Source organism: Charadrius vociferus, unplaced genomic scaffold, assembly GCF_000708025.1.
Source record: "Charadrius vociferus isolate BGI_N301 unplaced genomic scaffold, ASM70802v2 scaffold261, whole genome shotgun sequence".
NCBI classification, from domain to species: domain Eukaryota; kingdom Metazoa; phylum Chordata; class Aves; order Charadriiformes; family Charadriidae; genus Charadrius; species Charadrius vociferus.
The window spans coordinates 3,146,973-3,163,965 of record NW_009646856.1 but is presented as its reverse complement, the minus strand read 5'-3'; the positions used below and the strand labels follow the sequence as shown (position 1 = coordinate 3,163,965).

The 16,993-nt window shown below is 35.5% G+C and overlaps 1 protein-coding gene across 1 annotated transcript in view; it reads left to right on the top strand.

Annotated features, from left to right (window-relative positions):
- SPATA17 (spermatogenesis associated 17) overlaps window positions 1-16,993 on the top strand; it is a gene marked incomplete at its 5' end in the record, with an annotated part of 83,131 nt that overhangs the window by 31,045 nt on the left and 35,093 nt on the right. The window lies entirely within an intron of this gene.

Genomic DNA, 16,993 nt, shown 5'->3' with positions numbered 1-16,993 from the left:
GGCAGAAAGAGTCCAAGTCAGCAGTTTGATCTGCCTCTGTGATAACACAACACGAAGGGCATAACCTCGCTTTAAAAACTCATTTTGACTGGCTTATTGTTGTGTTGTTGCACTTGTCAAGAACTAACAAGTTATTAAGCTGAGAAGGGATTTCATTCTTTTTTCCTTATTTTTAATTGAACTAATGCTTGGGTTGGTGTTGTGTTCTGCTTGTTTTTAGGATAGATTGTAAATGCAGGTTTTCAGCTAAAGCTTTTCCTAGAACTGCCTGAATCAGCTTATTTAGTGTGATTGTTCACATAGAAATGCCTCATAAATTTTAAATGTTTACTGATTAATTTGTTTTGTATTGATAGAAGTGGTATATTTTTTCAAGCTTTCTTATGTAAGCTGCTTTACAGACAGGTGAATATGGCAGTAGATATACCTTATACAAAATTGATATGATTGGTAAAGCTTGCGTGTTTGCCTTTTTATTTCCCCTTATGTGAACTTTTGTAAAAAAAATATTTTGTGTCCATAAATGTTTGGTGACTTGTTGTTTTTCATATGAATAAGGAATTAACACGCAATCAGGGTATGAACTAAGTGCTTGTTTTTTATGCTTTGTTAATTATAATCTGTGTGTAAGAACTGTTAATCCTAAAGAACGCAGGAAAATAGTGACGCTTAGTGACAGAATATCTTTCCCTTTGTTAGGGAATCATTTGTTATCTATCCAATAAATAGAAATATAGTCTAATTCATTGGCTATCTGTCATGAAAGCTCAACTTGTGAATCAAATTTAAGTAATTTTATTTGCAAAAGAATAGCATAGTACAATATCAGTAAAAAATAGCATTGTAAGTTTTCTGAGTGGCTTTTAGACAGGGGATCTAGTTAATAATGGAAATTAGCTCACAATAATTGATTTGTCCAGATGTGGGTCTAGAATATTAAGAATAATCTGCGCAGTGTTTTTATATTCTTTCAAACTGTAGAAAATTGGGAATTCTTGTTTTGAACAGAACAATTTATGTAAACAAATGCATAAACATTAGTATAGAATCATAGAATAGTTTGACCTCTAAAGGTCACCTAGTTCCAGCCCCTGTGCAATAAGCAGGGACATCTTCAACTAGATCAGGTTGCTCAGACCCCCATCCAACCTGACCTTGAATGTTTCCAGGGATGGGGACCTACCACCTCTCTGGGCAACCTGTTCCAGTGACATTTTACTCTTGATATGCCTGGTCTTCTGATCTGACTACAGCTGTTTCTTGCTGTCTTCAAAGGACAGTTAATTGTATTACTGAGTGAGGTCTGTTCATGTCTCAGTAGAACCAGAGAGCAAAAGTCAACACTTTTAAGTGATATAAGGAAAAAGTATAATCTGTAAGCAGGCAGCATAGCAAATGAAAAGAGGATGTTGATGAACTGGACTTATTGTAGAGTCATGCATTAACTAAAGCCCAATAAGTTATAGAGATGATCTGCTAAAGTTTGCTGCAGTCTCCTCACCTTCCTTCCATGCATAACAAGGTACAATGATGGAGCTGAGCCACCTCATGCATCAAGGCTGCCAATGTTCAGGCATGTTATAAGGACAGCGTTGCAAAATCTGTATGTACAACAATTGTTTCAAATATATCCTGTAGTTTTGAATCTTTTTATTTTAATGCAGGCTGAAAGGGTGTGAAAAGGGTGTTTGCTCGTTGACAGAAAGGAATTAAGGACTTGTTGCTCCTCAATTTTAGTAAAGAAAGGCATGTCAAGTTCCATTGTCCACTCCCTACAAGCTGAAGCCCAGAAACCCATCTCAGAAGTGTGTTACAGGTTAAACAGAGAGATGATCAAACATTGTGGCATTGCACAAAGTAGCAGATGATGCAGTGATCCTTTCTGGCCTTGAAGTCTATGAATCCTTCATTGATTGCAGAATTTGCTCTTCATATTCCACAGATTACATGTATGTATATAAGTTGTGCCCATTCCTATTGCTAGCATTATTTTACATTTCAAAAAGTAAGAATGCTAGTATCATGAATGTACAGGGGTGTCTAATGTGTATCTAATAGCACGGCCTATGATGAAGTCCATGTTTTGTCTTTTTCATGAATGATCTTACTATTCAAGCATTTATTTCTTCCACAAACTGTTACCTTTATAAAGAAAAAAAAAAAAAAAGAGGAAGAAATGGATGTCAAACTGAATTAGTATGCATTATTTGTTGTTACTGGTACCAGGTATATATACATCGTCTTATATAGACAGATGTGAGCTTGCTTTGATTACTTTCCAAGCCAATCTGGAGCTATAACATGGGGCTGAACCCAAACTAATTAGCCCTGTTGAGAGCCACGGTATATTAGCTCAAGAATTAATGCAGTTACACAGCTTCTGGTCAGCTCAAAATATGGGCAGAATAAGTGTGTGCATGCTTTAAACTCAGGAACAAGGAGTTTGATTTGCCTACAAAATATTATATAAAATATTGTCTGCAGTTTCCCACCATTCTGGGGGAAGGTGTATTGAGTACCATTGATATGAAAGTGACATTCAGGGAAATCACTGGATGATATAAGCATGTGGTATTATATTATACTTTACAATTTTCCTATCTTTTTTGGAAAAAGTTGACTGAGTGTATTTTGCTATATGACTATTTCCCATTTTTACTTGTAGAAATACATTGCATTTACACAAACATTTTAATGCACATAAGACCTAAGCAGTTCATTTGAATAAAAGAATGTTAGTATTTTAGCAAAGAAGTTTAAAGAAAAGAAAGTTGAAGAAGTTAGGATATTTGCACAACCAATAGTTTCTGATAGTAGTAATGTTAATTTGCTGTTATTAATAACATATATTAATATTTTATATTAATAATCTAATTACTGGCTGTCTTTCTGTGAAAGTACAATGTTATACATCCTGCCGAATTCAAAACACAGTTTTTTGCTTTACTAAAAACGAGTTACATATTTTTTTTTCTGTAATGCCAGTAATATCCATGCAACACAAATATAACCCTATTTGTAGGCATAAGAATGGGCTTGAAAAAAGAAAGTAAAATTTTATTTGATTTAAATTAAGTTAGTTGTCAAATAATGTCTGGAGAAATAAAGCATGAGCTCTAAAACTTCTCGGTAATGGAATATTGAGCTTTTAATCAACTTGCTATATATGCCAGTAGTATCAATAACTAGTCACGTAACATCCTACACACATGAGCTTCTTTTGTTTGAAGGAAATTTCTCCCGCATGATTCCCCTAATTATGAAAAAACCCAGCAGTCAAGTCCATGCCCTTCTTATCACGTGATAAGTTGTGTTGTCTGCTCCGCCTACTGGTTGCTTGTTATAAGAGATTCCAGCATAAAACACAGCAAGAAATAAATGTGAGGTAGCAACTTTGAGGCTTCCAAACTAAATTCCATTTTAAAAATAAGATTCTCTGTATTTCAGATTTTAAAATTTATGTATATATAACGTTTTTACCTTAAGAGTCTGATAAATGCTGACTTCATGATGAACATGATAAAAATTGCAGTACATGTTTAACAAAACTTTGCCTTTGTTAAGAATATTTCTTGACATTTCCTATTTGAAACACAATAGAAATACCAGTGCAGATGTAATTTTTCATTGTTTTTATCTGTTTTTATCATGAACTGCATTGTAATTTCTTACTGAGACATGAAACTTATAATAATTAAGTTTTTCTTATTAGTCCATAATCACAGTATGCTATTTCCACTAGAGTGGTAATAAGCCTTTTTTTAGTTGTCATTAATAAATGAGCTACTTGTTAAATGTGGTTTTCTATTAAAAACATGTTTACCTATGTAGATTATCCTTCTATACCCCTGAAGTTCCCCTTTCTGCATTAACAAAATTTATTATAATTGAATAGGTTCTTGCTTCTGCTCTTTGTCATGTTCACAAGGCAGACATTTGTAGTAAGGGCCATCCTTTGCAAAGTGCTGATAAATGGCCTTTAAAGTCAATGAAACACAGAATCGCTGAGTCCGTTGATGGCACTTTGTAGAAGTGGGTATGAAGAGCCCACATTTGTTGGAACCATGTGGTTGCACGATTCCTGTCATTGGTATTTCCAACCTTCCAAGAAATTTTGCAATTGGTCTTTGTCTTAAAAAGATGATTGAATTAGGTGTATAATGGACTAAATCCAGAGATCCAATATCAAGCTGGAATGCAGACCTGTGCTGTTTAAGTATCTGCTGACAGAGCAAGCAGCAATGCTGAGGTGAGTCTGTGAGCGGGAGCAAGCGTGTCAGCTGCTGCAAGCACTACTGTTGCTACCCAGGTGGAGGACCTGCACGTCCACAGCGTTGTGGGGAGCAGAAGGCAGTGGTAACTGAAAGGAGCCAGAGCGGGAGAAGTGGTGGAAGGAACAGAGTGGTATGTGTCTTGTGAAGTCATTGACATCACGAAAAGATTCCTACAGAATCAGTTTTCAGAGTGCCACAGCTGAAAAAGCCTTTTGCTATTACAGTTTCTCCTGTCACTGAGAAAAGGGTTGGAGAATCAGCAGAGCAACAGATCTTTTCCCTTTACTCTATAGTTTTTTTCCCATATAGCAAACAGTACTGGGTGAGGTAAAAGAATCTTCATTCTCTTGTCTCCAACTTTCTTCTGTTTCTAAACAGATAAACCACATTTACATTTTTTCAGAAAAATGAATGTACAACTAGTCCAGAAAGCGAAGGTTCTTTGTGATATGTCTTACCAAAGTTTGAGAGCTTTGTCACAGAATTACAAAACATATTTTAACATTATTGAGAATGTAATGTTATATATGCATCACTTAAGCTTATCGTTGCTTTGGCTGGTGAACTCGGTCCCAGCCTCATTTCCGAACCTGGACTTTCTGCTCTGTGATAAATCATGCTGAGATTAGACGAGCTAATACTGGTCCTCTGTTCTGTGGGATCTTCTGTTGTGTCTGAATGCTTTAACTATTGAAACCTTGAGGAAAACCAATCACGCAGTTGTGTGTGTATGCCTACTCTTGATTTTTGTGCAGAATCTTCTTTCTCTTGGGTCCTGGTCAATTAGCAGATCTGACTGAGTCAGTCTGAAGGTTCCTCTGGCCTCGCATCCTGTCTTTGACAGTGGCCGAAAGCATATGCGTAGGGAAGATGAATAATGACATGCCAAGAATACTCTCCCGGTTTCCAGCAATCTGTAGTTGAAGTACTTTTATTTTTTTTGTTGTAGAGCTTTCCATTTTTTGATTTTTAAGGTGTTCACTTTTTGTCTTTGTATTCCTCCAATTCCTGCCTCTCTTAATACTCAAAGAAGGAATAACCTAACAAAAAGAGTGTGGTAAGAGATCTAGGCCCACAACACTACCTCTCAAACTGTACTTCCTTGGAAGACCAAGTTCAGGCATTCTTCTTGCAGTACTGTTTTGCAGCATGATCATGTCGCAGCATATGCTGTCTCTGTCTTTCCACCACAGGAAATATGCAACTCCACATTAGGTGATGTTCTGGGGATTGCCTCTCTTATTCCAAGCAACAGTAAAGCCCATCACTTTTCAGCCCTCTTTAGCAGGGTGACAATTTCTCCTGATACCCTTTGGCAGTTTGTGAACAGATACTACTCATAAGCTCCTAGGTAATTTTGAGCTGCAAGGGAAGAACAAACCCATGTGTAATAGTAGGCCCTTTTTGTTGTAGAAATTACAGAATCTATGACATTTCTTGTAGTAACTGCCAGTAACAAGACATGAGTTATCTTTTTGGATTGCAGTAGTTCCTTCAGTTTTCAGTGCTTGCTCAAGTGTGTCTCTGTCTCTCTGTTGAGTCAAGGCTAATGTGTTTAGACATGTGGCTGCTATTTGCCCATATTTATTCCCATTGAACTAAGGCATTGGAAAGGATTACTTGTAGGGATATAATAACTGGTGCTATAAAATAAGGAATTATTTTTAATGGAACTAGTCTTGACTGAGACAACCCTTACCGGGGAGACATAAACATGTGAGACAATAAATCTTTAATACTTTAGCAGTATAGAAACCAATTAAGAAAAAAAAACCCAAACATAAGAATAATGTTATGTGAGGAGGAAGGAAATGTTAGCATCAAGCGAGTAACAGTGGAAAGTTCTAATTTCAGCAATAAGAACCAAGATTTTTCCATTCTTACTCTCTCCGTTGTAACACCCATACTCCATAAACAATTCCACTTTAGGGCAATGGCAGTAATTTAGCAAACTTCTGTGGACTCTGGATTAGGACTTTTGTCTATAAAGGTAGCAAAAACATGCCCCAAGGTTACTTTTCAGCTTTTGTTTTTCAGACCAGTTTCATTTTGCTTTTCTGGAGTTGTTGTAGAACTCAAAATTATATCACTTTTATCAAATGCAATCAGTCATTATTTCATGTTTGTTAGTTCATAGAGTGAAATATTTTAAATTCAAATTCTATTCAATAAACATTACACTGACTGTATTTTTCCCCTTTTTACACTACTGGAAATCAAAGGTTAATTCTATTGAAGTTACTACACTTACATCAGGTGTAAATGTTCTAAGTGAGGAATAAAAAAAAAGCCACAAAATCCTTCCTGGACAAGGCTAATGAATATTCAGAAGACACAACTGATTAATATGCTTCTAACCTAATGTGCTGTCCTGTAAGAGCTTGAAAAACAATTGGTCTAAAATGACACTGTTTGACACCCACTCTGTCTCTGGACACCTGGCAGTTTTATTCTTATAAAGGTGAGGACTCAGTGGATAAAGCTCTGGCCTTTGATCTTCAGATCCACAGTTTAAGAGACAAGGCTGCGAGTTTGGTCATTTGAGCTTAGTCCCAAGTGAACAGTCCACATCACAAAATGATTATACATAATTTGTTACTATTGGCAGTGTCTGTTCAGGAAAGGCCAAGGACTGAGCTAGCATGAAGAATGAATTAGGTCTTACCTTTTACATTTTATTTCCTCCCTCTTTACTGTTGTAATTTTATTATCCTGTCTCTAAAACGTTCAGGGGATGAAATTATCTTTCATTATAAGTACTAATACTTCCTGAAGATGAACTAAAATGGTTAATTTTTTTTTAAATGTAGGTGCCCCAATCACTGAACATCCCCACCTATCCATGGGCGTTTAATATCCACTCGTCGCTTCTCTGCCAAGAAGTCAGATATTTCTGAGTATTTCCAAAGCTTGTACCATAAAAAATCCCATTTAAATTAAAGAGGAGAGAGTGAGCTTTCCTAGCTCTCAGGCAGGCTTGCAGCTATATTTAAATAGCATTAAGATATAAAGCACTTCATGCTACAGTGTTCTGTTTTTATAAAATATTATTTCCAAAGAATTCTCAATTTACATTAAATCCTTCTTACAGTACTTGTGACAGGTATGTTTGATCAGCAAGCCTTCTTCATGTATTCACTTCCACGTTGGAAGCCAGATGTATCAGTCTATTCACAGGTATTCACTATAGGAAAATCATTCAGCTCTTGTGCCTCTTGGGGCACTATACACACAATCTCAGTTCGCTTGAAAGGAATCTCAGTTAATGTTGTTTAATGTTTCTGTCAAAAAGAAGGACAAAGTAAGGTAAACTGAAAGCATCCAGTAACTGAGCTGTTTGGGATTCTGGAAGACATTGTACCTGAACAAAGAAAAATGTTTATGTCTAGAAGGTTAGTTCCACTAGGACTGAATTCCAAAAATGACCTTTAAGTGATTTGCACACACACAAAAATCTTTAGTTGTCTGAGAATTTGAGTCCAGCTCTTGCCTTTTGGACTTACTCATCCTGTGAACACTCAGGACTCGAATTCTGCTACTCAACACAGTATCATGGTCATGTAAAAAGAAGACAAGTGCTGGAAGCCAACATATACCTCAGAATGTCTGATGCATAGTCTGCCAAAATCATGTAGTGACAAACTTTACAACATCCATAGATTTTCAAGTTTTGCTTGTATCTTTTTCAATCAGCCTTTCTTTTTCTCTGGGAAGGGGTGGTTGTCTCCCAAGAGAGGCCAAGTGCAATCAAAGCCACAAGCAAGAATGGTGTTCTCCATGCCCAGAAAAGGGTAACTCCATAGGTTAGGGAGCAATGGGAAGAGGATGGGGAAGTGCTATCTGCTGACACCATAACCTACCTCCTATAAGAAAGACATGGCTATGCACCATTTCGGATGTATTTCTCCCCAGTGTCAGTGAAAAGTACTTCCTTCCTGTTCGCTCTTCTCATAAGTCTCACTCTAGCACAAGTGGTAAGTTAAAGTGCTTCCAACAGAAATCAATAATTTCTCTCTTTGCCACACTCCCCAGAAAATAAGATATTCACATCCTATTTTTTAAAGCTAGTGAGTGAATGAACTTAAAAATAGAACGAATTTAGTAATTTTAAGCATGTTCTGTGACAGTATTGCAAACTCTGTTTTTCCTAAAGGCTGCTTATAAAATCATTCCAGTTTGTTTGATAACTGGATAACTGCAAAGAAATGAGAAAGAGTTTACACTGAAAAATCACCTGTCATTAGAAAGAGCTTAACACACCATAGGATGTAAAGTTTGAGTGCTGTTTTGTGTTTGATCCTATGCAAGCTCAGTTGTTTAAAGGCATATCCACGTAGACATGACAGTATTTCTCAGAGCTTCTTCTAAATAGCTTGTTTCTACCATGTCACTCATACTAAGCATATGTTATTATAGCACAGTGGCATCTCTGCTGTATCTACCGTGTATTACAGCATTTAGCCCCACTGCATCTAGCATTAGCCATTTAAAAGTCCACTACCTAGAAGGTAACTGTCTTTTTCAGCATCTGAATTGCATAATCTCTGTATGTGTGGATTTTTTTCTAGACAACAAACTTCTTGCTCAACTCCTGTGGGTAGGATTAATGGCAGAGTTTAAAGGACAAGCTGTGTGATCTATCAAAAGTGTACATGCTGAGATCTTAGAAAAACATGACCACGTTTTGTGTATTACAGTCAATTGGGGTGGCAGAAGGGTTGGATTGCTGCAGGGTCAGAAAACTGGTGAGTGACTTATATATTGAATGTGTGTATGATGTGGTACACACATTTAAGAAAGAATCTCTATTGCAAGGAAATTACAATGTAGTGCAAATATCAAATAAATAGCTCACACACAGAGCCACATTCATACACACTTACACAGAGTGGAACTCCACTGACATTCCTGAAATTGTTACTGGGATAAATTTGGTTGATGCATAGTAGTCTGTCTGGCATTTACACAAGTTTGATGTGATTTACGGTCTTGCTCAGGTAATTTTTGAAACTATTATATCAGAAGAAGTACATGCTTAATAAGAGATAAATGCATAAGAAGAGAGAGGTTAGGAACGGCATGGGAGAAGTCATGAAGATAAAATGCTGTACATTTCTCAACAGCAAACCTTCCTGTTGATTAAGAAGTGGCACTGATGGTATCCTTGCTTTAATGAGACTTCAAGATGAGTGATGTACACACCAATTCTTTTGTTTTCCAGCTCTTAGGCAAGTGAAAAGTATAATGGTAAAGTTCTTTCATTAACTTGCACAGTTTATTCAATATTCAATGCTTTTGTTTAGTATCTAATATATATTGTTAATTTGGGAATTGAGGCTGTCCTGCAACAAACATGATGAAAACTGTATATCTTTCCCCATCTATTGTTTTATTTATCTTTATTTCGCATGTTCTCTTTGCTTCCAGTTTTTCTGTTTCAAGTCTTTTAATAAAATCTTCATCTCTTCCTTTTTTTTTTCTTCTTATTATATCACTCTTTTCTACTCAGTTCTGACTACCTTTAGTAATCTGACTAATGCAGCTCTCTTCCCTCTTCTTTATTCTCTCCTGTATACGATACTATGACCATTCATTAAACCTTCACATCATTGTTTATTGGTCTTATTGAAGACTGCTTTGTTAAACATACTGCCCCTTTTCAAGTTTTTAGTTATTGTCTAGTTCTATAGGTTTGCTACAGCAAATTGTTTAATAAATCTGTCAGAATACATGTCCATGGGGGGGATGATGGGAAGATGAGGGAAGATTCACATGTAAGCACAATGCAAGAGACATAAGAACCTATGAAAAGAAATTAGATGTTGAATTGTTTAGTTGCATATATGTATTTTTCGGAGAAGTGAATGACTTCCGTATTTAACAATTATTTCATTAACAAAGGAAATTTCTGTATTATTTCCATCTCTATTTGTTAAGGAGAGCTTCTCTTGTCTTCTGATATATTGTTGTAGGTAACTTCCGGTGTTACAAATTCAAAGATACTAAATAGTATAATTACAAGGATTTTTCTCGATCCCATAAGGCACGGAGTGAATGTCAAGGTTTTTTTCTTACAAAGCTCATCTTTTCCATTATGGCAATGACAGTAGATGGAATTTTAATTTTAAAGATGTAAATAATATCACATATTTAAATAAGTGGTTTAATGCTCTGAAAAATTCTCACAAGATTAAATCATTTTAGCCTCAAAATATTCCTGTGAAGTAAGGAAATACCGTCTGTATGTTCATATACAGTTATTGAGACATGGAAGAATAAAATCACCTTCAGAGATTATTCTTCAGAGTAAGCTCTTAAATTCCCATTTATACAGGGTGATGGTAGAAACAGGTTGGTTTTCAGAGATTCCTATAATTTGTACATGATCCCATACTCACTCCAGCACTTCTTAAAAAAAAAAAAGAAAACAATAATGGAATTTCCCATTCCTATTTTTAAAATAAAGTTATTAAGCAAGTTAAAATGTATTTTTCTGCGTGCTTTGAAATCAGTTAGAAGTCAAATGAGAATTCAGTAGAACTTTGAATGTTCTGTCTCTGGTGTCTTCATCATAAGAGTATTGTTTCCCATGCCATCACTCACTCATTCAAGTTATTATCCCTGATCTAGTCGTGTCATCAAGAGCCTGCGTAAGAATTAGATTTGACAGAGTAAGCCCCAGTCAGAGAGAGAATCAATGAAAGGTGGATACATTTTTGGGATGCTTCTGCATTTGCTGGGTTGCTGTGTTTTGGATATTGTGCCACAATGACCCATGCGTTAAACTAAGGGTTTGTTTCTCTTTTGTCTTGTTGCCTAAACACCCAAGCAGTCGGTACCTGTTTGGAGACTAAATTACAGCTTTGTTTCCTGCAATTGAACTTAGTGCCTGTGCAGGTTTAGAGGTTGATTTTATGGTCTGTGGCCAGCATATTGGACTCGGATGTTTCCTTAACACCTCATTGTATAGTCCATAAAATTGCAGCCTGGTTTACTTATAAATGTGCATTTAAAACATGATTGTGCTATTATTTCTATATCAAGCAAACATTTCACAGATGAAAAGGACTGAATGAAGCTTTACAATCTGAAGGCAGAATAACAATAATTAATGCTTCTATTACTCTGTTTAAACAGAATATATATTAAGCAGAAGACAGGTAATTAATCCCACTTGAAAGAATACACACTACTCATCACTCATTTATGAATTTTTCAGTCTCTGCATAAAAGCAGTATCTCAAACAAAGCTAAAATACCTTAGGTACAGTAACAGGCTAGGTCGTCCAATTCTTATTTAGATGAAATTCCTAAGAGTATATTTTTATAAGGATTACAGGATCAGGCCTAAGGAGAAGCATTAGCTCAGTGAGAACTGAACCTACATTCATAAAGCTGTGTGACATTTTTCCTATTGTCAGCCATGGTAAGGAAATTTTATCTCAGTTTGAAGTGTTGAACCACACTTTGGTACCATTTTTCCAATATCTGAATAAAGTTTACACTGTATTTCTTAATTGTAAATATAAAAATGTGTTCATATTAGTTAAAAAATCTCAGATTATTCCTAGTAGAATACGTTCTAATGTTGCTTAAATATTTTTATGTTTCAAATTTGAGTTCACAGACACATTTATATTATACTTGTTGCTAGAACAGTATTTACAGAATTTTTATAGATGGCTCTTTCCCCAGTAAATTTCATATGAAAGATATTATTCTTTTCTTTTCACTACATATGGAATAGTCTGACAGTCTGTAATAAACTAATAATTTATAAGTTTTAAATTCCTTATCTTTTATAGACATGGTCACAGCATCATTTAAACGTGTTTTTTCCTTGTGAATCATTAATGTTTTGAGGTATTTCTTTTACCTCCTAGAGAAACTATATCTAGGGATTAACAAGATTGTTCACTGGAATTCATGTGGAAGCATAACTGCAGTAGCTGAGAAATGATCATGTTTCCTTTTAGTTCTCAGCAAGAGTAATTGAATGTTGAATATCTTACTAAACTCTGGACTGTGACAGTGTGTTAACACTCCGACTATCTCCTAACAGCAGGGCAATTATTTGCTGAGTGGGATTTTTATAAATCCCTTGGCAGTAGTATGTCCTGATAATTATGATGAAGTGCACTGGTCAGTGTTGATTCAGCAATCCCATCTCTAGCAAATATTTCATTCACAGCTCTCCTTCATGCTTTTACTTTTATGGCTTTTAAAGATCTCTTACTTCTCCTCTCAGCTTGCTTAGTTTTTTTACAAATTACAATGGAGCAAAAAAGGATTTTCAAGTTAAGTCTCTATTTTCTTGAAGTCTTTTCCTTCTTGTTTAACTCTTCATTAAAAGACCAGAAAGTAGGACTTTATTTAGGTTCTTACTATGACAATCACTTGCAAAGCTATTTTTTTCAAGATTAAATTACTGTTAAATGAAACATTTATATTGATGATATGTGTTGATTATTTCAGACTTTCACGTTTGATATAGAAAAATAATTAAAATAGAGCATACCTTTATTATTTTCAGTTTAATTACAGTAATTTTTTAAAAGATATGAGGATACCACTTTCTGTTGACTTCATGCTTACATTTTATCTTCAGCTGAACTTCATCGATTTTTAATTTTGCATATGTGTAATTATTTACAGTGCAGTAACTACACTGTGTCTATTAGGGCATATTTTGTTTAGGATTTTATATGTAGACTGTAAAATTTAGTCAAGAAGTAAGAAAGAAAAATAAGAAATAATTCGTTCATAAATAAAAATTGCAGCATCTAAACCCGTTCATGTTTTATTATACCACTTGGGATCACCAATCTTTTCTGAGGAACTATCCAGCATCATCAACGCAGCCTTATCTTTCCCTTTCTGTCTGCACCTTTTTCTTTTCTTTCTTTCTTCCTTCTTTCTATTTCTTTTGGTGCTTTCTTCCTTCATAGTTTAGCTTTCAAGGCAAGCTCCTTAATAATTTCTTTGTTGTATTTATGGAAAAAACAGTAAAGTCTTTCTCTCCATATAGAAACGATAAACAGAAAAAGACAAAAATAGATATTCTACAGCGTAGAATTAGAGGTGGAAGCAATACAGATTATAAAAAAAGCCCAACAAATCTTTTCTTTACTAATGTTCATTAAATTAATATTTGTTTTCTTATTTTTTTTTCTTTCTTTATATGCCACCATTAATTATAGAGATAAGAAAATGATTGGGAGGAAACTAAATGATAGAGTGTTAGAAATGCAAAATGATTCAAAATATTAATGTAATGCTAAGGATGACTGGGTAACAAATGGTACATTTGCCAGTATGCTTGACCTTACACAATTAATATTCCAGGTCATGCTTGGGTTTCCATGATGGAAGGTCTGAGGCAGAGAATTCTAGGGGAAAAATATATCTATTGTATAACTCATTTCTCTTTTTTTTTTTTTTTTTTTTTATTTTCCCTGACAAGTCAGAACCATAGTCTTAAAAAAAAATAAATCTGTGCTTTCACACCTCATTTGCCATATTCACCACTGGGCCACCATTCACCAGAAGGGCCTGATGCAAGGAGGTCAGTAAGAAGCTATTAGCAGAGTCCCCTCCTGAGATTTCTTTGGTCTTATTGAGGTGGAAGTTAGCATGACAGTACTGCAAATAACTCAGTTGTAGGTTTTCTAATAGTTAGCACAGATTTCCCCATAGTGTTTGTCACTTTAGAAAATTGTTCCTGGAAATGAAGTCCCAGAAAGCTGGCTTTGACAGAGGCCCTTCCTAGTTGTGAAGAACACAGGTACAGAAAAATGTGTCATTCTCCCCGCAGACAAGAAGTACTTTTTGTAACCTATCATAATATTTTGGAGGGTAAAATATTTTCTTACGGACTAAAGGTGGGGAAAATACTGGAATCAAAGTAAGAGGTAATATCTCAAGACAGATACCTTTCCACCATTGAAAAAGCAGTATTAGCTACAATGGTTTTGTAGTTGAGAGAATATTGTATTAAACTACGGAAAAGATGAAGTAATGCTTTTAACACATTGTACTGATCTCAAGAAGATATGCAAATTTATTAAGTACCAAAGGCTTTGATCCTCCAGATTCTTAGGTTTCTGCAGACTGCCAGCTCCCTGCAGAGGACAGAGTGAACAGGGCATCCATCACGCACAGCACATGTGCAAGAAATTGCAAAAAGAAGACTCTGATTTGCAGAGATATTTAAAAATGAATGGAAGCAGTTTTGCCAGAGATTGGTCTGAACTGGAGAGTAGAATCAAACTCATCCTCTTTTATGTCCTGCCAAATTTTGCCAATTTTAAATCTAGCCCTGAAACCTTACCACAAATGTTGGGAAATTTAGAGTAAATTCATATTCATTTTATCTATCTAGATACTTGCTCTGCTGGTTGCTGTGCTCTTTGTCTGTTTGAATACTTGAACATATATAATTAAAACGTAAAGTAATTAACAAGGATTGCTTGAAAAATTATTATTTAAAAATGCACTTCATAATCAATTTTGACCCAGATATTATAAAGAGTTTCAACTGTAGAAGAAGCAACAACTTTTAAAGCATCCAACTGGCCTCACTAAAACTCCAAACCCATTTTCATAATTCATACACTATCTGTATGTTTAACCTGACAGTATGTAAAAAAAGAACATCAAAAGATGGCTTTTTGTTAAGACACCCTTTCATCAGTAATAATTCATAAGACACTGAATCAATGGATTCCCACACCTATTATAGCTAATTTTGGTGTCATTAAAAGTGCTAAAAGCCAGTCCTGTTTGTGCATCTTGAGGTATTCAGCAGCATTTCACAGTGTTTGAACCCTTTATGAACTATAGTTTTTTCTACTGCCAAACACTTAAACAAAGAAACATCAAGTGGAGTATACATAGTATCTCAAAATAGATTGCAGAATGCAGTTTCAGAAAGCCATTACATTAATGGAAGCATTTATACTTGCCTATGTATATGTATACATATGACAGAACAGAAGAGGACAGAACAGAAGAGAACAGAAGCTATGCCATTTCTTAGAGTCATAGAATCATGGAATGGTTAGGGTTGGAAGGGACCGTAAAGATCATCTAGACAGCACATCACTTTAAAGTTATTGCCTGTAATTCTTCAGAGGCAAAATGTTTATATTATTTAAGATGTTGCATTTTTCCACTTTGGGGAAACAAAAACCAAAACCCAAATCTGTGTCATGTACATTGAAAGAGTCTAATTTTTTTTTGTTAAAATTTCTGACCCAATTTCCTCTTCAGCTTTTTTGTTTTATTTTATTTTTTAAAGAAAAGGTTTAAAAAGGGGTGTACATTTTGGGCAGATGCAGCCCTGATCAGGATTTGCTACTGATCAACAAATCTGTGCCTGCCAACTTCATGGAGTCATTATTATGCCATAGTGGTTTATTCCGGATCATCCTGATTCTTAGTGGTGCATATGGAGATGCTTTTCCTCTGGAAAATGTTTACTTATTCAGTGACATTGTAGTTTTCTAGAAAATATGTATTTCACAGATGTACTGTGAGAGAGCAGTATCTCTCCCCCTAGCTGGTGACCTCTGCAGGCACGTGGCACGGCTAGAACGCGCAGTCTCTGCATTAGGCAGGATAAAACATCTGAACATAGATGGCGTAGGAATGGGTGGAAAGATAAAGTAACAATACAATGAGCAGCTCAGTGAAATGTGAAAAAAAGGTAGTCACAGACAATCACTTTTCTATTTTACTGTCGTCAACAGAGTGAAGGCAAAAATTAATTGATCAGAACGTAGGCAGATCCAATGGCCATGGTAGGACTAATGGGTGAAGAGCCATAATGACCATGGCATAGAGTTGGCTTGTATATCTCCAGCGTGGGATCTAATTTGTATGGAAGACCTTGACTGTGGCATTTTATATTTGAGAGAACTTGTCTAACAAGTATATAATGTAAATGCATTCAATAATTGTGGAAGAGCGCAATAAAGCCCGAGACAACATATGGAACTTGTGTTTATGTAGTGCTACAGGTCACCGAGTGTTTGCAAGCAACAATGTATTGGGCTGATAAGAAAATTGCGATAGGACAATGTCTGAAATACTACAAAAATAACAGCATTAGGAGAATTTGTAACTTCATGGGATGTCTATGTGAGTAAGAGCCAGACTTGAAGAACCAAACTTATAAGATGCAGCTGGATTTTACAGATCATACAGATGGACCTGCAATTTTGCCTTCACTCCAGTGATTCTGCTTGCCTGCTATTTGAAGCATGGGTCCCTGTCATTTTAGTCTGGCATCGTGAAGAGCTGAAGGCACAACCAGTGGTTATTTGGCATACATATTTTTCTACCATTTATCTCTATTCATTTCCTCTTTCCCATTACTCATTTAGACTGACAGCGTAGTGGAATAGTTTATAGGGTTTGCACTAAGAGGGCAACAGAGTGCCAAAATAAATTGTCATTAGGGCCAGATCACTTACAAAGTTGAAGAATATAGCCCATAAAATTTTGAATAGCCCAACAATATTTTGAATAAGCAACCATCTCTGAATATTTTTGTCTATTAAACAATAAGTTTTATATGGGCCTTATTTAACTGTTTTGACACAAGAAATTGGAACTTCCCAGTAGGATACATTAATGAAAAATGCATTAGAGCTAATTGGGGAGTGTTCAATCCTCTCAGCCCCAAGAGATTAATACTTTATGAGGAGGCTGATGCT